This window comes from Pan paniscus, chromosome 4, assembly GCF_029289425.2.
Source record: "Pan paniscus chromosome 4, NHGRI_mPanPan1-v2.0_pri, whole genome shotgun sequence".
NCBI lineage: Eukaryota > Metazoa > Chordata > Mammalia > Primates > Hominidae > Pan > Pan paniscus.
Window position 1 is genome coordinate 174,437,794 of NC_073253.2, and position 19,617 is coordinate 174,457,410.

Here is a 19,617-nt window from a genome sequence, read left to right on the forward strand (position 1 = left end):
CAGTTAAAAAAAAATCCAGAAAAACTACTTTTCTGGAATACAAATCAGAATAGTGGCTGCTTGGGGATTAGGGGACAAGGGAAGTTGAGCAGACTGTAAAGGGATTGGGGGGAATTTTCTACAATGGTGGCAATGTTTTCTGCTTTGATTGGGGTGTTGGCTACAGATAGATATTTGTAAAAAGCCATTGAATTATATACTTAAGATCTGTGTGTTTTACTAAACTATTCCTCAATTTTTCAATTAGCAATAATCACGCCTCGGATAAACCTCATTGGCTATGATACTGCCACTGCACAAAGCTATTCCTCAATTTTTAAAAACATGTCTGTATGGAGTGGATACCCAGACCAGGGTGAGGCTGAGGTGCAAACAGGCCTACCTGAGGTGCCGGGCAGCCTTCCAAGACTCCAAGACTAGGTGGGCTCTGGGCAGACAAAGCCTCCCTCTCACAAAAGGTCTGGGAACCCTTTTCAGGGGGCTCAGAGTCCGGCCACATCTCTAGGTTTTCTGACGTCCTAGACACACCATGAGAAAGAACTTTGGGCTCTCAATCTGGTAGGTGACCTAGGACATGGGGCTTATACCCAGGACCAAGAAGCCAGGGCTTCTATCCAGAGCCTAGGACTTGGGGCTTCTACCCACGGCCTAAAACCTGGGGCATATACCCAGGGCCTAGGACACAGGTTTATGCCCAGGGCCTAGGACACAAGGCTAATACCTAGAAAGAACACAGAACTTACACCCAGGGCCTGGAACTCGGGTCTTATAACCAGGGCCTAGGACATAGGGCTCATACCCAGGACCAAGAACCCAGGGCTTCTATCCAGAGCCTAGGACTTGGGGCTTCTACCCACGGCCTAAAACCTGGGGCATATACCCAGGGCCTAGGACACAGGTTTATGCCCAGGGCCTAGGACACAAGGCTAATACCTAGAAAGAACACAGAACTTACACCCAGGGCCTGGAACTCGGGGCTTATAACCAGGTCCTAGGACATGGGGCTTATACCCAGAGCCTAGGACACAAGGCTTATACCCAGAAAGGACGTGGGGCTTATACTCAGAGCCTAGGACACAAGGTTTATACCCAGAGCCTAGGACATGGGGCTTATACTCAAAGCCTAGGACATGGGGCTTATACCCAGAGCCTAGGAAACACAAGGCTTATATGCAGAAAGGACACAGGGCTTATACCCAGAGCCTAGGACATGGGGTTTAACCCAAGGTCTAGGACACAAGATTTATACCCAGAGCCTAGGACAAGGGGCTGAGAACCAGAGAATAGGACACAAGGCTTATACCCAGAGCCTAGGACACAAGGCTTGTATCCAGAGCCTAGGACCCAGGGCTTCTACCCAGAGCCTAGGACCCAGGCCTTACACCTAGAGCCTAGGAGGCGGGGCTTACACCCAGAGCCTAGAACCCGGGGCTTATACCCAGCGTCTAGGACCCTAGGCTTATACCCAGGGCCTAGGAAGCAAGGCTTATACCCAGAGCCTAGGACACAAGGTTTATATGCAGAACCTAGGACCCGGGGCTTATACCCAGAACCTAGGACACAAGGCTTATACCCAGAGGCTAGGACCCCAGGCTTATACCCAGAGCCTAGGACGCAGGGCTCATATTCAGAGCGTAGGACACAGAGCCTGTATTCAGAACACACTAACCTGGAAACAGATGCTCTGAAACACAACTAGGAGAAAACCTGGCAAATGTCAGTCGTGATTGTCTCTTGTCCCCGTGCAATAGGATTACAAGTGTTTTCCTTTTCTTTGTTCTTGTTGGTTCCTTATAAATTTAAAATAAATGATTAACCTCAAATGTATCTGTGGACATGTGATTACATATAGAAGAGTGATTGTTAAATATTCTTTCTCAGGATAGCTTTATACTCTGAAAATCTCCTGTGGACCCTAAGGAACTTTACGTGAATTGCATCTATCAATTTTACTGTAATACAGATTAAATTTGAGGAGGTTTTGAAATATTTACTTATTTTAAAATAGTAATGATTCCACAGTGTCTACATATTTCAAAACATCATGTTGTACACGTTAAATAATTTCATTTTCAATTAAAAATAAGCTTTAAAAAGAATCCAAATTGCTCAATTTTTTAAATTAAAAACAACAAACCCATTGTTGTATGTTAACAATAAATAATTTTGTATGGAAAGCAACAATATCTTCTGCAAAATTAGTGAGTTGCATTGTTTTCCGCTGGCAAATCTCTAGGTAGATGTCTGAGCTGATTCTCAGATCTGCTTTTGCCTTCAATCTGTTACAATGTCACACATCACAGCATCCCTGGAAAATTCCACTGTATACTCATGGGAGAATGAGAATGAAAAAAGGCAAATCACATCTTACCATTATTATGAAAATAGTTTTGGCTACACTTTGAGAACTACTAATATAGAGTATAATCACAACTGTACAAAAATAGGCAAATAAAATTTCTGAGTAAAAGTGTCATGGTGCCACCTCGTGTCATCTTTAATTATTGCAATGCCTGCTTACCGAACTTGTCTGTGCCCACGTATCAGGTTGGTGCAAAAGTAATCACGGTTTTTGTCTGGGCATGGTGTCTCAAGCCTGTAATCCCAGCACTTTGGGAAGCCGAGGTGTGCAGATCACCTGAGGTCAGGAGTTCAAGACCAGCCTGGTCAACATGGTGAAACCCCGTCTCTACTAAAAATACAAAAATTAGCCAGGAGTGGTGGCGCACACCTGTAATCCCAGCTACTGGGGAGGCTGAGGCAGGAGAATCACTTGAACCCCAGAGGCAGAGGTTGCGGTGAGCTGAGATCACCCCATTGCACTCCAGCCTGGGTGACAGAGTAAGACTGTGTCTCAAAAAAAAAAAAGTAATCGCAGTTTTTGCTATTGAAAGTAATGGCAAAACTGCGATTACTTCTGCACCAAACTAACAGTATATGGGGTGTGTGTGCATAATATGGTTTGTGCATGCAGGCTGCGGACATGTGTGGAAATATGTGTATCAGTGGTGTGTGTGCGAGTATGTGTGAATATGGTGTGTGCATGTAGTGTGGTGTAAATGTGTGTGCACGCAGTGTCTACATATGGCTTGTATGTGCCTGTATTGCGTGTGGTGTGGATGTGCATGCATGCAATATGTGGCATATGTTTGTGTTCCTGTGGGCCATGTGTGCATGTGATGTGTACCTATGATGTGTATGTGTACACATGAGGCACGTGTGTTTGTTGGTGATGCGGGTCATATATGTGCATGTGGTACATGTGTATCATGTGAATGTGGGGCCTTGTGTAGTGTGGTAGGTGGTATACATGTGTATGTGTTACAGTCTGTGTTGTGTGTGCGTGCAGTGTGTGTTGCTGCAGTGCGTGTGCGTGTGCCTGTGCCTGTGTTATGTGTGGCATGTGTTGTAGGTCTGTTTGTGTGTGGGGGAGGTGGTGTGTGTTTAGGGCTCACACATGGAAGAATGGAAGTAATATTTCACCCCTATCTGCATGCATGCCTGCTCTGTGCTTCCCTTAACATTCAGAAAACATATTTTAAGCTGCCCAGAGAGTATCAGGCAGGCCTGAGTCCCAAGAGACTTCCATTCATTCCTCTCCGACTTCATCCTGTCAGCCTCCTGAGCTAGGCATTGCCTCCTTTTCACAGACTGAGAGGCACAGTCGCTTGCTTCAACTAACAAGTAGTGGATCCAGGATTCAGACGTGCGTCTTCTGACCAAGGAGGAATTCAATCATCTTGTGCTAATGTTATAAAAATTAGCAATAAATGTGAATGTAACATAACATGAATGTTATAAAAATCGTTTATATGGTAGGATCAAAAATGTGTAAAAAGGCAAACAGACTTCTGAATAAAAATAATAGGACAGCATCAGCGGGGCACCATCTCCGCTCCCTGACTGTTTCCATCTTGTGTTCATGTGCATTCAGGCCACGCACAGTTAGGAAGGCATTCACTAGTAATCACTCGGCATGCACACAGTTAGGAAGGCATTCACTAGCAATCACTCGGCATGCACACAGTTAGGAAGGCATTCACTAGTAATCAGCAGGACACCCTCTCCACTCCCTGACTGTTTCCATCGTGTGTTCGTGTGCATTCAGGCCATGTACACAGTTAGGAAGGCATTCACTAGTAATCACTGGGCACTGACTTTATGCCAAGTGCTGTGCAAGGTGCTTTCACGTTCAAGTATAAACGTGGCAAACACAAATTATCCGGCTCAAACATCACATGTGCAAAATGTAACTCATTATTTTTCATAACACAGTTTTAATTTCTGATTCCAATTTCTGAAAATGTAATCCAGTCCCTCTCAGAAAATTTCAGCCCCCAGCCCCACGTACGGCCACTCAGATCCTGCAGGTGGATTTAGACCGACCTGTACCTCTCCCCCTTTCCTCAGAGTGGTGCCCTGGCATCAGGGAGAGCGATGACTGGCCCCTGGCTCCCTAGCATCTGCCTGGGTAGCACATGATGGGCTGGCATCTGTGCCCACCGGCATCCACGGAAGTCCTCCGCAGGGAGGGACCGTGCTTGGAGCCTGGGGCCCGGAGTCTGGGAAGGAGGAGGAGGAGGATGCTGATTCCAGAAAGACTTTGCCAAGCTCGCCTCCATCCTGGTCCCTTCCTCTCCCGCCGGCTAGGAGGGGGAAGCACTCGAGGTGCATGCTTTTGTGGCAGCTACGCGTGCCCCTGGGGTGTACCAGTCCTCGCTCAAGAAACCCAGGGACGCGTAGCTGCTCTCCCTCCCACCTGCTCTCCTCTAGCTCCTGGGTGCTGGGGCCCTGCAGCCGGCAGACTTTCCTTCTCAGATGGACACCGCCTCACACAACCCAGCCTGGGGCCCTCTCCTGGCCTGTGGACCTTATCCCCCAGCTCCCACCAACCTGCATTCTTCCCCACTCTTTCTTTATGTAGAAAAATGTTGAGACAGAGTCCTTCAGGATGTGTCTCTTGACGGCCAAAGCAAATCAAACACATCTTGATTTTCAAACTGGTATCTCCTCTGCTGTGAGCTCTTCAAATCCATTCGGAAACTCAGTTGGCTGCTGCTTCTTTCTGGCTGTGAGGTCTCATGGTCCATCTTTCCCTGGGCCAGGACAGAGCCTTGAAAAAGCCCACGGGGACCACAGTGAAAGTAAGAGCAGTAACTGACATGCAGGGAGATTGCTGGGGCTCAGTCCGACCCCAGGCACACCCGCAGAGTGCCCTGAGAAAAAGGCACGGGGCTTCTCCATAGGACAGCTCAGTGGCAAGGGCCTTGTTGGCCGACTCACCTGCCATTGCTTACCTGCCATTGCCTTCCCCGAGAGAGGGACTTGCCTCCTGCCTCATGCAGGCTGCCAAGAGCCTAGATCCTGATCAGCTCAGTCTGCAGGGGCCTCACCCCCAACAGAAGCAGGAAAAGCCAGGCCACTGAGAATAGAGGCCGGGTCTCAACAGAATCCCCTGGGGAGCTGGAGCATATGCAGTCCTGGGCTCCACCCCAGAGATTTGAGTCAGGAGGTCTGGGGCAGGGCCTAAGAATCTGCATTTCCAACAGGCACCCAGGGGATGCCAGAATGCCATGGGTCCAAGACTACACTGAGCAGCACGGATGGGAAGGACACAGTAGCTTTTGAGCGGCAGGGACCCAGGCTAAGCATCAGAGCGGGGGGGTCCAGTGAAGAAACAAGACAGAATCAGAAAAAAAAAACTGTAATGAGAAGAACCCTTAAAGAGATTGGTTTTTTCATATTGTTTCTTTGCAATATCTTCTTGACTCTCCTTAAGAGTTCTCGCTACAGTCATTTTTATTATAATTTTTATTTATTTTATATTATTGTATGTTATTTATTTTAAAAGACAGGATCTTACCCTGTTGCCCGGGCTAGAGTGCAGTGGCACGATCACAGCTCACCATAACCTCTAAGTCATGGGCTCAAGTGATCCTCCCATCTCAGCTTCCTGAATAGCTGGGACCACAGGCATGCGCCACCATGCCTGGTTAATTTTTTAGTGTTTTGTACAGATGGGGTTTAACTGTGTTGTCCAGGCTGGTCTCAAACTCCTGGCCTCAAGCAATGCTTCTCCCTCAGCCTCCCAAGGAGCTATAGGTCAGGCCAGGCTCCGCCCACGTGCAGGGCTCGTGGGGCCTCAGTTTCCCTCTTGGGCATCCCAGGTAGGCAGATCCAGAAGGCCTGGGCTAGGCCACTGCAGGGCAGTGCTGGGGGTGGGGATCTCTCCTGGCCTCCTGTCCCAGCTCTCTCTCCTCTTGAAACCCGGTGAAGTCCGAGCTCTTGTGCATGTCTGCTGACATTACATTTCTCCCATGGATGTATTTGCCTTCGTTTGCATAAAAAATGCCACAGTCCTAATGAGTTTGCCCATCTGGCAGTGCAGGCCTCCTCTCTGGGCTCGGCTCCACTGAGAGCCCGGAGGGAGCCGTTATAATTGGGCCGCTCCCTTCCAGGATCGGGAAGGACTGTCCCGAGCAGGCTCATGGCTCACGACCTGGCCCAGGGCTCCACGGCAGGCTGGAGCGGGCTCCCTGAACTGTGGGTGTCGTGCCTGTGTGTCCATCAGCAGGGGCATCTGGGCCCACCCTGCCTTGGCCACCACCAAGGTAGGCATTTCACTGTACATTTCAAAATCAAATTGGGGCAGTCTCATGGCACCCCGTGGAACTTGTCCCAGGCTGGAAGGATTTGAATCCTGGAATATGGTGACACAGAACGTGTCCTTTGGAAACTCAGCTGTGGGCAGCGCCTGGCTAGGCTGTGTCAGACAGTGTGTCTTAGCCTCTCAGTGTCACTCTGACGACCCCACACTAAGCCCTCTCCCACCTGATGCTTCCAACCATGACATTTACCGCCCCCTCCCCTGGGCCAAGCAGGCTCGATCCTGGCCTCGGGAGACAGGCGTGAAGGGTTCAAGCCTTGTGGCATGGGAACCTTAGGACACAGGCGCTACCGTGCACTGACATGATTGCTAGAAGAGGGGATGGAGGTGTCCAGGGAATCTGGCGGAAGAGGGTCCTGTGCAGTCTAGCATCAGGCTGTGTCCTCTACGTCTCCATGATTGTGTGGAGAGCCCCAGGCAACCTCTGACTAGAGGCAGTTTCCAGAAAATGGTGATGGAGCCCCCTAACCATCCCGGGAGAGTGGGTGCATGCTGGGGGATGTGGAAAAGCCTAACAGTGGCTTGAAAGCATGGCAGCAGGGCAGGCACAGTGGCTCACACCTGTAATCTCAACACTTTGGGAGGCTGAGGCAGGTGGATGACTTGAGGTCAGGAGTTCGACACCAGCCTGGCCAACAAGGTGAAATCCCGTCTCTACTCAAAATACAAAAATTAGCCAGATGTAGTGGCATGTGCCTGTAATCCCAGCTACTCAGGAGGCTGAGGCAGGAGAATTGCTTGAACCCGGGAGGCGGAGGTTGCAGTGAGCCGGGATCATGCCACTTTACTCCAGGCTGGGCAACAAAGTAAGACTCTGTCACACACACCACACAAAGAAAAACAGTGGCAGCTGGCGGCACCTGGGATGCATTTTCCCTCCTTTTTGCTTTGCTACAGGAAAGTGAAGGAGAAACAGACACTCAAAGGGACAGTGTGTTAAATTCTCAGCTCACAGCTGCATGGCTGTGTAGTTACAGAGACTAAAACTGGCATGGATGTGCCCAGTGGCTTGAGGCCACAGGGATGGACCGTGCCTGGAGCCCAGGGCCTGGAGTCTGGGAGGGAGGAGGAGGCGGATGCTGATACCAGAAAGACAGCGAGGCCGAGCGCAGTGACTCACGCCTGTAATCCCAGCACTTTGGGAGACCAAGGCGGGTGGACGAGGTCAGGAGATTGAGACCATCCTGGCTAACACGGTGAAACCCCGTCTCTACTAAAAATGCAAAAAATTAGCCAGGCGTGGTGGTGGGCGCCTGTAGTCCCAGCTACTAGGGAGGCTGAGGCAGGAGAATGGCATGATCCTGGGAGGCGGAGCTTGCAGAGAGCCAAGATGGCGCCACTGCACTCCAGCCTGGGCGACAGAGCGAGACTTCCTCTCAAAAAAAAAAAAAAAAAGAAAGAAAGACAGCGAGGGGCAGGGAGGTAGTTGAGGAGCGCTAAGGAGTTCCTTTGCGGTCGGACGTGGTGACTCACGCCTGTAATCCCAGCACTTTGAGAGGCCGAGGCGGGCAGATCACAAAGTCAGGAGTTCGAGACCAGCCTGGCCAAAATGGTGAAACCCCATCTCTACTAAAAATACAAAAATTAGCCAGGCGTGGTGGCACGTGCCTGTAGTCCCAGCTACTCGGGAGGCTGAGGCAGAAGAATCGCTTGAACCCGGGAGACAGAGGTTGCAGTGAGCCGAGATCGCACCATTGCACTAGAGCCTGGGTGACCGAGCGAGACTGTCTCAAACAAACAACAACAAAAAGAGTTTCTTTGCATTATTTCTTCAGATTGGATTCTCTATTTGCATTTTAAAAAGAGGAGGTAGAATACGGCAGAGCACATACAGGACACCGATATGGAAGGCATCAGTCCTCGTGCGGCTCCTGGATTAACCACGCTTTCTGGTTTCTGTGTTCTATGGCGCTTTGGCATCGCAGGAGGCTTTGCTGGCGGGGAAGGGACTGCCCCTCCCAGGGCTGGCTAGTTCTGGAGACAGCACACACCTCCCTATGCAAACCAGCAGTCGGAAGCCCCTGCCCCCACCACACCCTTTATCTAACTCACACACCCAGGGAATATTCTCCCTGCCCCATCTCACTCCAGAGCATGGTACTGGATGACTAGGGACCACCCCATAGCCCCGGGCCTGCCAACATTAGGCAAACGGGCCCACCCGAAGCTTGTTCAAGCTCACCTCCACCCTCATCTATTCCTTCCCACAGAGACCCCAGTGAAGGCCCGGCCTGGGCCCTCCCCTTGCTCCTTCTGCCTCGGGACTGACCTGGTGCTTCCCCATGCTGGAAAGTCATCAACTCTTCATTCAAAGGCAGTGTCTCCCAGGCTGTCATCTGACCAGAGCTGAGGAAAACAAAGTCCCAGGTGCATTTCAAGACAGCCCCTCCTCTGCCTTCCTGGTCTGTACGCTCCTCTGCCCTAGGAGGTAACCATTGTTCTCATTTCCACATAACAGTTTTGCCTACTCTTGTCCTTTATATAAAAGGAATCTTTCAGTACATTCCCTTTTGTGTCTGGCCTCTTTTCCCCAGCGTGAGCGTCACCACGCTGCTGAGATTGTTCTCTGCTGTGTGTATGTAGTTCTCCTTCAGATGCACAGGCCACAGTTCACTTACTCATTTACTGATGAGTGTTTGGGGTTTTGACTATTAGGAATAAAGTTATGATGAACATTCTTCAATGTGTTCATTATTGGAGAGAAGTGAAACCGGCCCAATTGCCCCATAGAATTGATGTTTATGGTTTCTTTGAATAAACATAGAAATGATCCTCCCAGTCTCACAAGATAAGATCCTCCTTGTCTTATCTGAGTTCCTTTCCCAAGAAACCACCTATCAGGCCTCCCAGATAGAATCAAAAAAAACTCCCAAGACCACCACACCCTCCCTGCCTCCCAGATAGAATCAAGGAAACTTACGAGACCCCCACAACCCTCCAGCCTGGAAATTGCCTAACCCACCACCTGCTTCCTGGTGACCGACTCTTCCTCACCCCTCCCTGATTCCTGTTTTCATACACATGGTTACATTTCTTCTCTGCTACATAAACCCCTGATTTTCGTGGGTCAGGGGATGGGCTGAGACTGATCTCCCATCTCCTGGGCTGCAGCACGGGATTAAAGCTTCTTCTCTGGCAATGCTCCTTGTCTCAGTGACTGGCTTTTTGTGTGGCGAGCAGCAGCACCTAGACAAACCCCTGGTGTTTCTGTAACATACACACTCATTTCTCTTCAATATAGAACAAGAGAGAAACATGTGGGTCAAAGGACCCGCATATGTTAGGGAAGAGGAGGGATTTCCAGACATTTCTGTGCAGTGGTGGTACCAATTAATATGCTCACCAACCGTGCCCGGGGGTCCTAACTGCCTCACATCTACACCCACACGGGGTACAGCCAGCCTTTAATTTCAGCCATTCTGCTGGAGCACTGCAGTATCTCAGCGTGGTTTTCATTTGAGTTTCCCCGATGAAGAGTGAGGTTGAGTCCCTTTTCTTACATGTATCTGCCACTTGCTATCTTCTTTTGGGAAGGCTCCCGTAAGTTATTTTTGAAATTGGGTTGTCAGTCAATTTCATATTGTGAGTCTGTCACTACTGTTTGTGCATGAAGAATTGAGTAGGTAACCTGCTTGTGGCCGGCCGAGGTGAGCTCTCCTTGGGTGCCTGTGCCTGTGGGAAAGACCCCGGGGGGGTGTTCTGGAGCCCAAGCACCACATGCCCCCAGAGGAGGCCTGTCCCGATCTCACACTCAGCTCACCTCTCCCTCCCTGTGCCGATTTCTCACAGCGTTTTACATTTCGTTGTCATTAGACTCTTTTGAAGTAAATTGCAAGGGTCTGATGAGTCATAACTGTGTGTGCCTCGTGTTCCTGCGTCTTGAGCCCAGCGGTAGGTCTCCCTCCATCCAGGCGGCACAGTTAGGGAGCACTCACGGGGCCCAGCGCTGTCCTAGGTGCCAGGTGACCTCACGCACGGAGCTGCATTCTAGTGGGGATGGCACTGGCGGGGACAGCAGATAGAAAATAAACAGGAACAGGAATCCAGTAATTTCTGGAAATTATACACAGAAGGAAATAAAGCAGGGTGAGGGTGTACAGTGTGTGTGTGTGTGTGTGTGTGTGTGTGTGTGTGTGTGTGTGTGTGGTTATCATGGGACAGGGAGTTAGGGAAGGGCTCTGTGAGAAGGTGGTTTTCAGTAGCTGCCTGAATGCAGTGGAGGGGGAAGCTCTTCTGGGGAAAGAACCATCCAGACAGAAGGAGACAGCATATGCCAAGGCCCCAAGGCAGAAGCCTGCTTCCTATGAGTGCAGCAAGAAACCCAGAGAGACAGACAGGTGGAAGTGAGGGGAGAGCTGCGGGAGGCGAGGGGAGAGCTGCGGCCTGGTCGATTACTTATGCACCTTAAGTTTCAGTTTCCTCGTCTATAAAATAGCGGGTCATCATGATTCCTACCTTGTGAGGTTGCCAAGTGGATTACGTGAAGTCGTGGTGTGTAGACCCCCCGGTACCTGCAAGTTCTCAGGAAAGGGAAGCTGTGATTATCAGGCCCTTCTTTCTCTCTGCTCCCAGGGTACCTTGTAGCCCCACATCAGCTCATGTTGTAATGATGTATGTGTCTGGCTCTCCCTCGAGACCAGAGGCTGCACACTGGCACCCATAGCCTGAACCCAGCCTGGGGGTCTTCTGTTTAGCCTCACAGATTTGTTTTGTTAAGATAAATAGCTGCCGGCCGGGCACAGTGGCTCACGCCTGTAATCCCAGTACTTTGGGAGGCCGAGGCCGGCGGATCACGAGGTCAGGAGATCGAGACCATCCTGGCTAACACAGTGAAACCCCGTCTCTACTAAAAATACAAAAAAATTAGCCAGGCGTGGTGGCGGGCGCCTGTAGTCCCAGCTACTTGGGAGGCTGAGGCAGGAGAATGGCGTGAACCCGGGAGGCGGAGCTTGCAGTGAGCCGAGATCGTGCCACTGCACTCCAGCCTGGGCAACGGAGCGAGACTCCGACTCAAAGGAAAAAAAAAGACAATTAGTTGCCAACTTTCAACATTTCAGAAATTTTATATAAAAATCTGGGTTTCTGGCTTTCTTGGAAATTACAAGATCTGGCTGCTCTGGGTCCAAATGTCCACTTGGCCACGGCTGGCTGGAGGGAGCAGCGGCTGTGCACAAATTCACACCTGTGTCCTCCGCTCTGCCCGGGCCCCACCCAGCCGCTCCTCCCATCTCTCTGCCTCTTGGTCCCTGAAGGCACCTGTGGTTTTGAACATGCTGAAGACCCTGAAGTCCTTGAAGACAAACAAGTATTTTGTTCTCTTGTTGTCTGTATCCCTGGAAGATCCTTTCCTGGAGTTCACAGGGCCTGGGGCAAGGGTGCAATCAGAAACCCGGGTCTCCGAAGTGAACATCAGTAGTTCTTCCCTTGTGGTCTGCAGGACCCTAGGGCTCCCACGACTTATTCAGAGGTCTGTGAAGTAAAAGTATTTTCATGTGACTATGAAGACATTATTTGCCCTTTTCATCATGTTGACATTTAGTGTAAAACGTACAAAATGACGGTGGGTAAAACTAATTCAGATCAAGGCAGTGGATCCCCGATGTGCCAGCTCTGTGTTCCTTCCTGCTCTACACTCCCAATGTCAAGAAAAGTTGCTTTTGGGAGGCCGAGGCAGGTGGATCAGCTGAGGTCAGGAGTTCGAGACCATCCTGGCCAACATGGTGAAACCCCGTCTCTACTAAAAATACAACAATTAGCTGGGTGTGGTGGCGCTAACCTGTAGTCCCAGCTACTCGGGAGGCTGAGGCAGAAGAATGGCTTGAACCCAGGAGGCGGAGGTTGCAGTGAGCCGAGATCATACCACTGCACTCCAGCCTGGGCAACAGAATGAGACTCCATCTCAAAAAAAAAAAAAAAAAAAGTACATACATAAATAAATACATAAAAATAAATGTGCTTTTTTGATGTTGTGCAAAGAAATGTGTCAACATTTGGAGGATCCACATAACTCAGTGAACCAATATTTTCCAGATGACCAATGCTTCATGCTTCCGTTAGGAAAAGACGATCATCCTCTGTGGATCTCTCACGCTCCCACAGGTCTTGCTGGGTGTGCCAAGAATGCAAAGCTTGGGCACTCTTTTCATCCAAACTGTTTCTAAGATTTATATTTGTAGTGAGCAGCCTTGAGGAATGAGCTACTGTCTCCCTCCGGGACAAACAGCAGGCTTGCTTACTGCATGCTACAAAAGCGATGGGCCTCCAAGCTCAGTGCTCCTCAGCTGCAACGCAAACCCACTGTGTGTGTAGCATCTATCTCAGCTCCTCTGCATCACCTCTGCAGGACTTGGGGGACAGAGGGAACAAGTGCAAAACAGGCTGCTGCCCGCTCTGCTTGCTGTGTGAGCATGCTGTGAATAATAAAGTCCTTTGTCTCTGACACAGGAATCTCAACTCTTTTGCCAGCATCCATGCAACAGTAACAAGTTAATGATTAGTTTGTAGTGGAGTAAGATGAAATCCCAGTCCTGACGGTTCCATGCCCGTGCAAACATGCATGGGCAAAAGATCCACTCAAAGTCCAAGAAAAATGAATGAATTTTGATGGAGCAGAGAGCAAAAGTTTATCACTCTGGATTCAAATTTCACTTTGCATCTAGCAGGGTGGGTATTAGGTTGAAGGGAACGAAGCGCTGGGTCAGCAGCTGCACACCCCTGAGAACCAGCGCCTTCCTGAGTTTGCACCCTGGGCCTCACTCTCCAAACCCTTCTCTGGCCCCAGCAGCTAATCCTTAGGAAACTGCTACTCGTTGAGTTCTGGAGTAGCATCAAATCAGAACACCCGCAGCTCTCTGAAAAAGCTCTGAAACATGGCTCCCTTTTCTAGTTTCCTCTCTGCGGGAGTCTGGAATTTCTTCGTAGGCTTCAGCCCGACAACACATCGCAACACGGACTGAAGGCCGAGCAGAGATGAGAACTCAGCTGTCTGCTCTTCCTCCAGGCCGTGAAGAGATTTGCAAAGCTCTCCAACCACTCTTCTCACTACAGTTTTTTGGTTGTCTTGGAAAATAGAGTTAGTTTTCTTAAACACAAAACAAAAAGTGTGTTACTTGTATAACTGTATAATGGGCTTATTGTTATTTTTCTAAAACTTAATGAATAAATATTTTTAAAATGCCTCAGTTTAAAATTACAATATAGACATTGAGAGATGTAACCCACACGAACAAAAACTCTTTGGGGTTCTCAACAATCTTTTAGAATGCAATGGGATCCTCAGCACAAAACGTTTGAGAACTGCCGGTCTAAATATTTATAAATCAACTTATAAATTAATGAACAAATTGGTAAATAAAATATGTTCTAGCTCCACCCTGGAGAAATCTGCTGTTAAAGTGACTTTATTCCCATTGAGAATTCTTGGCCGCCGCCGGGTTCTATGCTGGACTGCAGTGGGGAGGGCCCAGCACCCCGACCTCTGGTCAGCCCCGGCTCCAAGCAGCCCTGCAAACAGCTGTTTTATGCCCACCTCTCAGGCCTACTAGCTCTGTGGTCCACCCTCCAGGAGAGATCCATGCAAGAGGCCTGCGCTAGGCCCTGAAAGGGGCTTGGGGCTTTTGGGGCAGGGAACCGTGGGGCCTGGGGTACCCAGAGCATGATCCAGGGTTTGTGGGAGAGGGCTCCAGGTGGGCACCTCCCCTTGGCCCTGAAGACACCGGATTCCATGAAAAGAGCCATGCTGGAGGAAAGCCTGAGAGGAAGGCGCAGGAGGACTGCTCCCCTGGTGAGCCACCACCCTGTGTGAACAGACAGGAGAAAGACTCGCTGGCTGGACAGAGAATTTCAGGACAGCACTGCAGCCACTGCTCCCAATGCCTTCGTGGCCCTGGGCTGGCCGCTCCTCTTCCTGGTCTCCCCATGCTTCAGTGCAGGATGAGGGCTCAGCCTGGGGGTTCTCAGCATTGTCTTGAGGCTCATATTCCTTCCAGGAGCATGGGGTTTCTGGGCTGCTTTGGAGACCCTGACACCCTTTACACTGTGTGGATTTTACTGGCTGGTTCGAGAAAAAGACAGTTTTTCTATTTCTTGGAAAATTGAACAGAAATATTTATGAAAATTTCTTTGTTAAATTATGTTGCTATTTATTCAGTATAGGAGGAAAGGCTACTGAATAGGAAAATATAGGGATTTCTCTCCTGTGTAAATCCCCCTCATACGCCTCAAGTTAAGATATATACATATATATAGGCCGGGTGCAGTGGCTTACGCCTGTAATCCCAGCACTTTGGGAGGCCGAGGCAGGTGGATCGTGAGGTCAGGAGTTCGAGACCAGCCTGGCCAAGATGGTGGAACCCCGTCGCTACTAAAAAAAAAAAAAAAATTAGCCAGGCGTGGTGCCAGTCACCTGTAATCCCAGCTACTTGGGAGGCTGAGGCAGAGAATTGCTTGAACCTGAGAGGCGGAGGTTGCAGTGAGCCGAGATCTCACCATTGCACTCCAGCCTGGGTGACAGAGTGAGTCTCCATCTCAAAAAAAAAAGATATATACATATATACATAGACATATATATTATACATATATAAATATACATGTTATATATACATATATATTAATCAGTAACATTTCAAAGTAGATTTTAAAGGGTACAAACAACAGTACTTTTTTTTTTTTTGAGACAGAGTCTCGCTCTGTCGCTCAGGCTGGAGTGTGGTGGCACGATCTTGGCTCACTGCAAGCTCCGCCTCCCAGATTCACGCCATTCTCCTGCCTTAGCCTCTCGAGTAGCTGGGACTACAGGTGCCCGCCACCACTCCTGGCTAATTTAATTTTTTTTTTTTTTGTATTTTTAGTAGAAACGGGGTTTCACCGTGTTAGCAAGGATGGTCTTGATCTCATGACCTCGTGATCCACCCACCTCGGCCTCCCAAAGTGCTGGGATTACAGACGTGAGCCACCGTGCCTAGCCATTTTTTTGTGTTTTTTTAGTGGAGACAGGGTTTCACTGTGTTAGCCAGGATAGTCTGGATCTCCTGACCTCTTGATCCGCCTGCCTCAGCCTCCCAAAGTGCTGGGATTACAGGCGTGAGCCACCACGCCCAGCCAAACAACAGTACTTTTTATAAAATAACCCCTAAGTGCAATTTTTTTGGGAGGGCGACCATCACTGTCACTGATTTTGCCAGGTTTTCCTAAGAATCTTACCTGGTCCATGTGGGATCTGAAGGCAATAATCCTGTCAGTGTTGTCTGGAAAAGTCTGTTACAGTTAAGAAATATTTTGCTAAGCCTGTTATGTAGAAATCACTGTAGGTGGCCCCGCACGGTGGCTCATGCCTGTAATCCCAGCACTTTGGGAGGCCGAGGTGGGTGGAGCACCTGAGGTCAGGAGTTCGAGACCAGCCTGGCCAACATGGTGAGACCCCCCCCCCGTCCCTAATAAAAATACCAAAACTAGCCGGGCATGGTGGCAGGTGCCTGTAATCCCAGCTACTCAGGGGGCTGAGGCAGGAGAATCGCTTGAACCTAGGAGGCAGAGGTTGCAGTGAGCTGAGATCGCGTCAACACACTCCAGCCTGGAGGAGAAGAGCGAGACTTCGTCTCAAAAAAAAAAAAAAGAAAAGAAAAGAAATCACTAGGTAAAAACAAGGAAGTGAAATGCACAGTCCTACCTTAAAAAGCTTACTTTCTTCTGGCTGGGCGCAGTGGCTCACCCCTGTAATCCCAGCACACTGGGAGGCCGAGGCGGGCAGATCCCCTGAGGTCAGGGATTCGAGACCAGCCTGGCCAACATGGCAAAACTCTGTCTCTAGTAAAAATACAAAAAATTAGCCAGGCGTGGTGGCAGGCACCTGCAGTCCCAGCTACTCAGGAGGCTGAGGCAGGAGAATGGGGTGAACCCGGGAGGCGGAGCTTGTAGTGAGCCGAGATCGTGCCACTGCACTCCAGCCCCGGCCACAGAGCGGACTCCGTCTCAAAAAAAAAAAAAAAAAGAGTGCAGAAGCAGTGTTGTCCAGGGCTTGATTCCATGCTCCATATTCAAACTACTCAAGGATCAAAACATTAACTAGAGTTCAACTATGTGAGTTCAAATGTTTCTAGCAGATGTTTCTGTGTTTATTTCTTAATGATAATGGAATTTTTATGTGGTGATATCTAGATGGAATAAAAATAATAAGAAGCAATGAAGGGTAAATGCCTGTATAACTATGTATATATCTTTGCTGAACCCAACATATTTAAAAATATGATTGGATGAATTAATTGAATGAAGTTTTGCTTTGGTGTGAGAGTTAAAACTTGTATCCTCTGGGCCGGGCGCGGTGGCTCATGCCTGTAATCCCAGCACTTTGGGAGGCCAAGGCGGGCAGATCACGAGGTCAGGAGATCGAGACCATCCTGGCCAACATGGTGAAGCCCCGTCTCTACTAAAAATACAAAAAAAATTAGCTGGGCGTGATGGCGGGCACCTGTAGTTCCAGCTACTCAGGGGGCTGAGGCAGGAGAAGGGCGTGAACCCAGGAGGCAGAGCTTGCAGTGAGCAGCGATCACGCCACTGCTCTCCAGCCTGGGCGATAGAGCGAGACTCTATCTCAAAAAAAAACAAAAACAAAAACAAAAACAAAAAAACTTGTATCCTCTGAAAGAACCTCATGAAAATAGACTGTAAATCTACATTACTTGATAAGTAAGTAGAAAAGACTTCCTATGTCCTATGTCAATAGAAAATCATCTGCATTTATTTTGGTGTAGTAAAGAACCATAACAAGACAAAATAAAGTTCTCATAAAGCTACAATGTTTTTGATAGGAGAAAGAAAGAAAGAAGCCAACGTAGACATAAAACTGCTGTACTCGGCCGGGCGCGGTGGCTCACGCCTGTAATCCCAGCACTTTGGGAGGCCGAGGCGGGCGGATCACGAGGTCAGGAGATCGAGACCATCCTGGCTAACACGGTGAAACCCCGTCTCTACTAAAAATACAAAAAATTAGCCGGGCGTGGTGGCGGGTGCCTGTAGTCCCAGCTACTCGGGAGGCTGAGGCAGGAGAATGGCGTGAACCCGGGAGGCGGAGCTTGCAGTGAGCCGAGATCGCGCCCCTGCACTCCAGCCTGGGCGACAGAGCGAGACTCCGTCTCAAAAAAAAAAAAAAAAAAAAAAAAAAAAAAAAAAAACTGCTGTACTCATTGGGAAAGATGAAGAAAAATACAGCAATCGGAACAGCAACTTTCACAAAGACAGTTGACAGCTCCATGTTAACATGAAGCATTCTTCAAAAACAAGTTGCTCCAGTTTCTTGTAGATTTTCCAGTGTCCTAATGTATGCTCTCTGGAGTTCTCAATTGCTTCTTAAACACTTCAAAACATACGTCTGGAAATAGCTATTAGTGAAACAGAGTAAGTGCAACCGTTATGCAGTACCTAGAATCTACTTGATCACATGCCCACCCTCTAGACACATGTGTTTCAGAATATGATCATTGCATTTAGTTTTCAGAAGTCCACTGGTGTAATTTTCCCTATAACATTTGTTTCTGACATGTAAAAATTTAGATCCCAAGAGGCAGATTCCCAGAATAAATAAGGCTTAGCCAGTGATGTCCCCCACTGTGACAGTGTCAGCCCATTCTAACACAATGTTCGAATTACAAACACAAACGCACAAGGTGTGCAGAGCATCGCAGTGCTGGGTGCGCCGACATCCAAGACTCCAGGAATGACATAGTTTAGCAAACAACGTTTTTGCCTAAGACCCAGGGGTTCAAAATAATTTCTCCAGTCTGCTCTAGCCTATTTCATGTATGTATTCTGTTGTAAATGAGAAACAAGACTTATTTTCTCCAGAATAATAGAACCATCGTGACACTGGAAGTAAGCCCAGATGATGATGATGATGATGATGATTACTATTATTATTATTAATTTCTTCTTGTTGTTGTTGTTCTTCTTCCTCTTCTTCTTCTTTCTTCTTTCTTTTTCTTCTTTTTTCTTCTTCCTCTTCCTCCTCCTCCTCCTCCTCCTTCTTCTTTCTTCCTCTTCCTCTTCTTCTCCCCTCTTCCTCTCCCTCTCCCTTTTTTTGAGACGAGGTCCCAATCTGTCACCCAGGCTGGACTGCAGTAGCAGATCAGCACTCACTGCAGCCTCGACCTCTTGGGCTCAACTGATCCTCCTGCCTCAGCCTCCTACCAGTAGCTGAGACTATAGGCATGCACCACCATGCCCAGCTAATTTTTTTTTGTATCTTTTGTAGAGATGGTGTTTCCCCATGTTGCCCAAGCTGGTCTTGAACTCCTGGGCTCAAGTGATCTGACCACCTTCGACTCCAAAAGTTCTAGAATTACAGGCATGAGCCACCGCGCCCAGCCTATCATTATTATTAATGATTATTTAAAAGACTAAGTTTTTGGTTGGGCGCAGTGGCTCACGCCTATAATCCCAACACTTTGGGAGGCTGAGGCAGGCAGATCATGAGGTCAGGAGATGGAGACCATCCTGGCTAACACGGTGAAACCCCATCTCTACTAAAAGTACAAAAAATTAACCAGGCGTGGTGGCAGGCGCCTGTGGTCACAGCTACACAGGAGGCTGAGGCAGGAGAATGGCGTGAACCTGGGAGGCGGAGGTTGCAGTGAGCCGAGATGGCGCCACCGCACTCCAGCCTGGGCGACAGAGCGAGACTCCGTCTCAAAAAAAAAAAAAAAAAAAAAAAAAGTATGATTTTCCTGCATTCATATGAAATAATGTATTTTAACACACCGTTTTATATGTGTGTGTTTGTGTGCACGCGCATATATGTATACACACACACACTAAGCAACAAGCTAGAATTCTTTTTTTTTGAGACAGAGTCTCACTCTGTCACCCAGGCTGGAGTGCATTTGCACGATCTCTGCTCACTGCAACCTCTGCCTCCCGGGTTCAAGCAATTCTCCTGCCTCAGCCTCCTGAGTAGCTGG

At 48.9% G+C, this 19,617-nt stretch overlaps 1 pseudogene; it reads right to left on the reverse strand.

Moving 5' to 3' along the window:
- Window positions 1–231: 231 nt before the first annotated feature.
- Window positions 232–304, reverse strand: LOC112440023 (U4 spliceosomal RNA; annotated as a pseudogene).
- Between the last annotated feature and the right edge of the window lie 19,313 nt (window positions 305–19,617).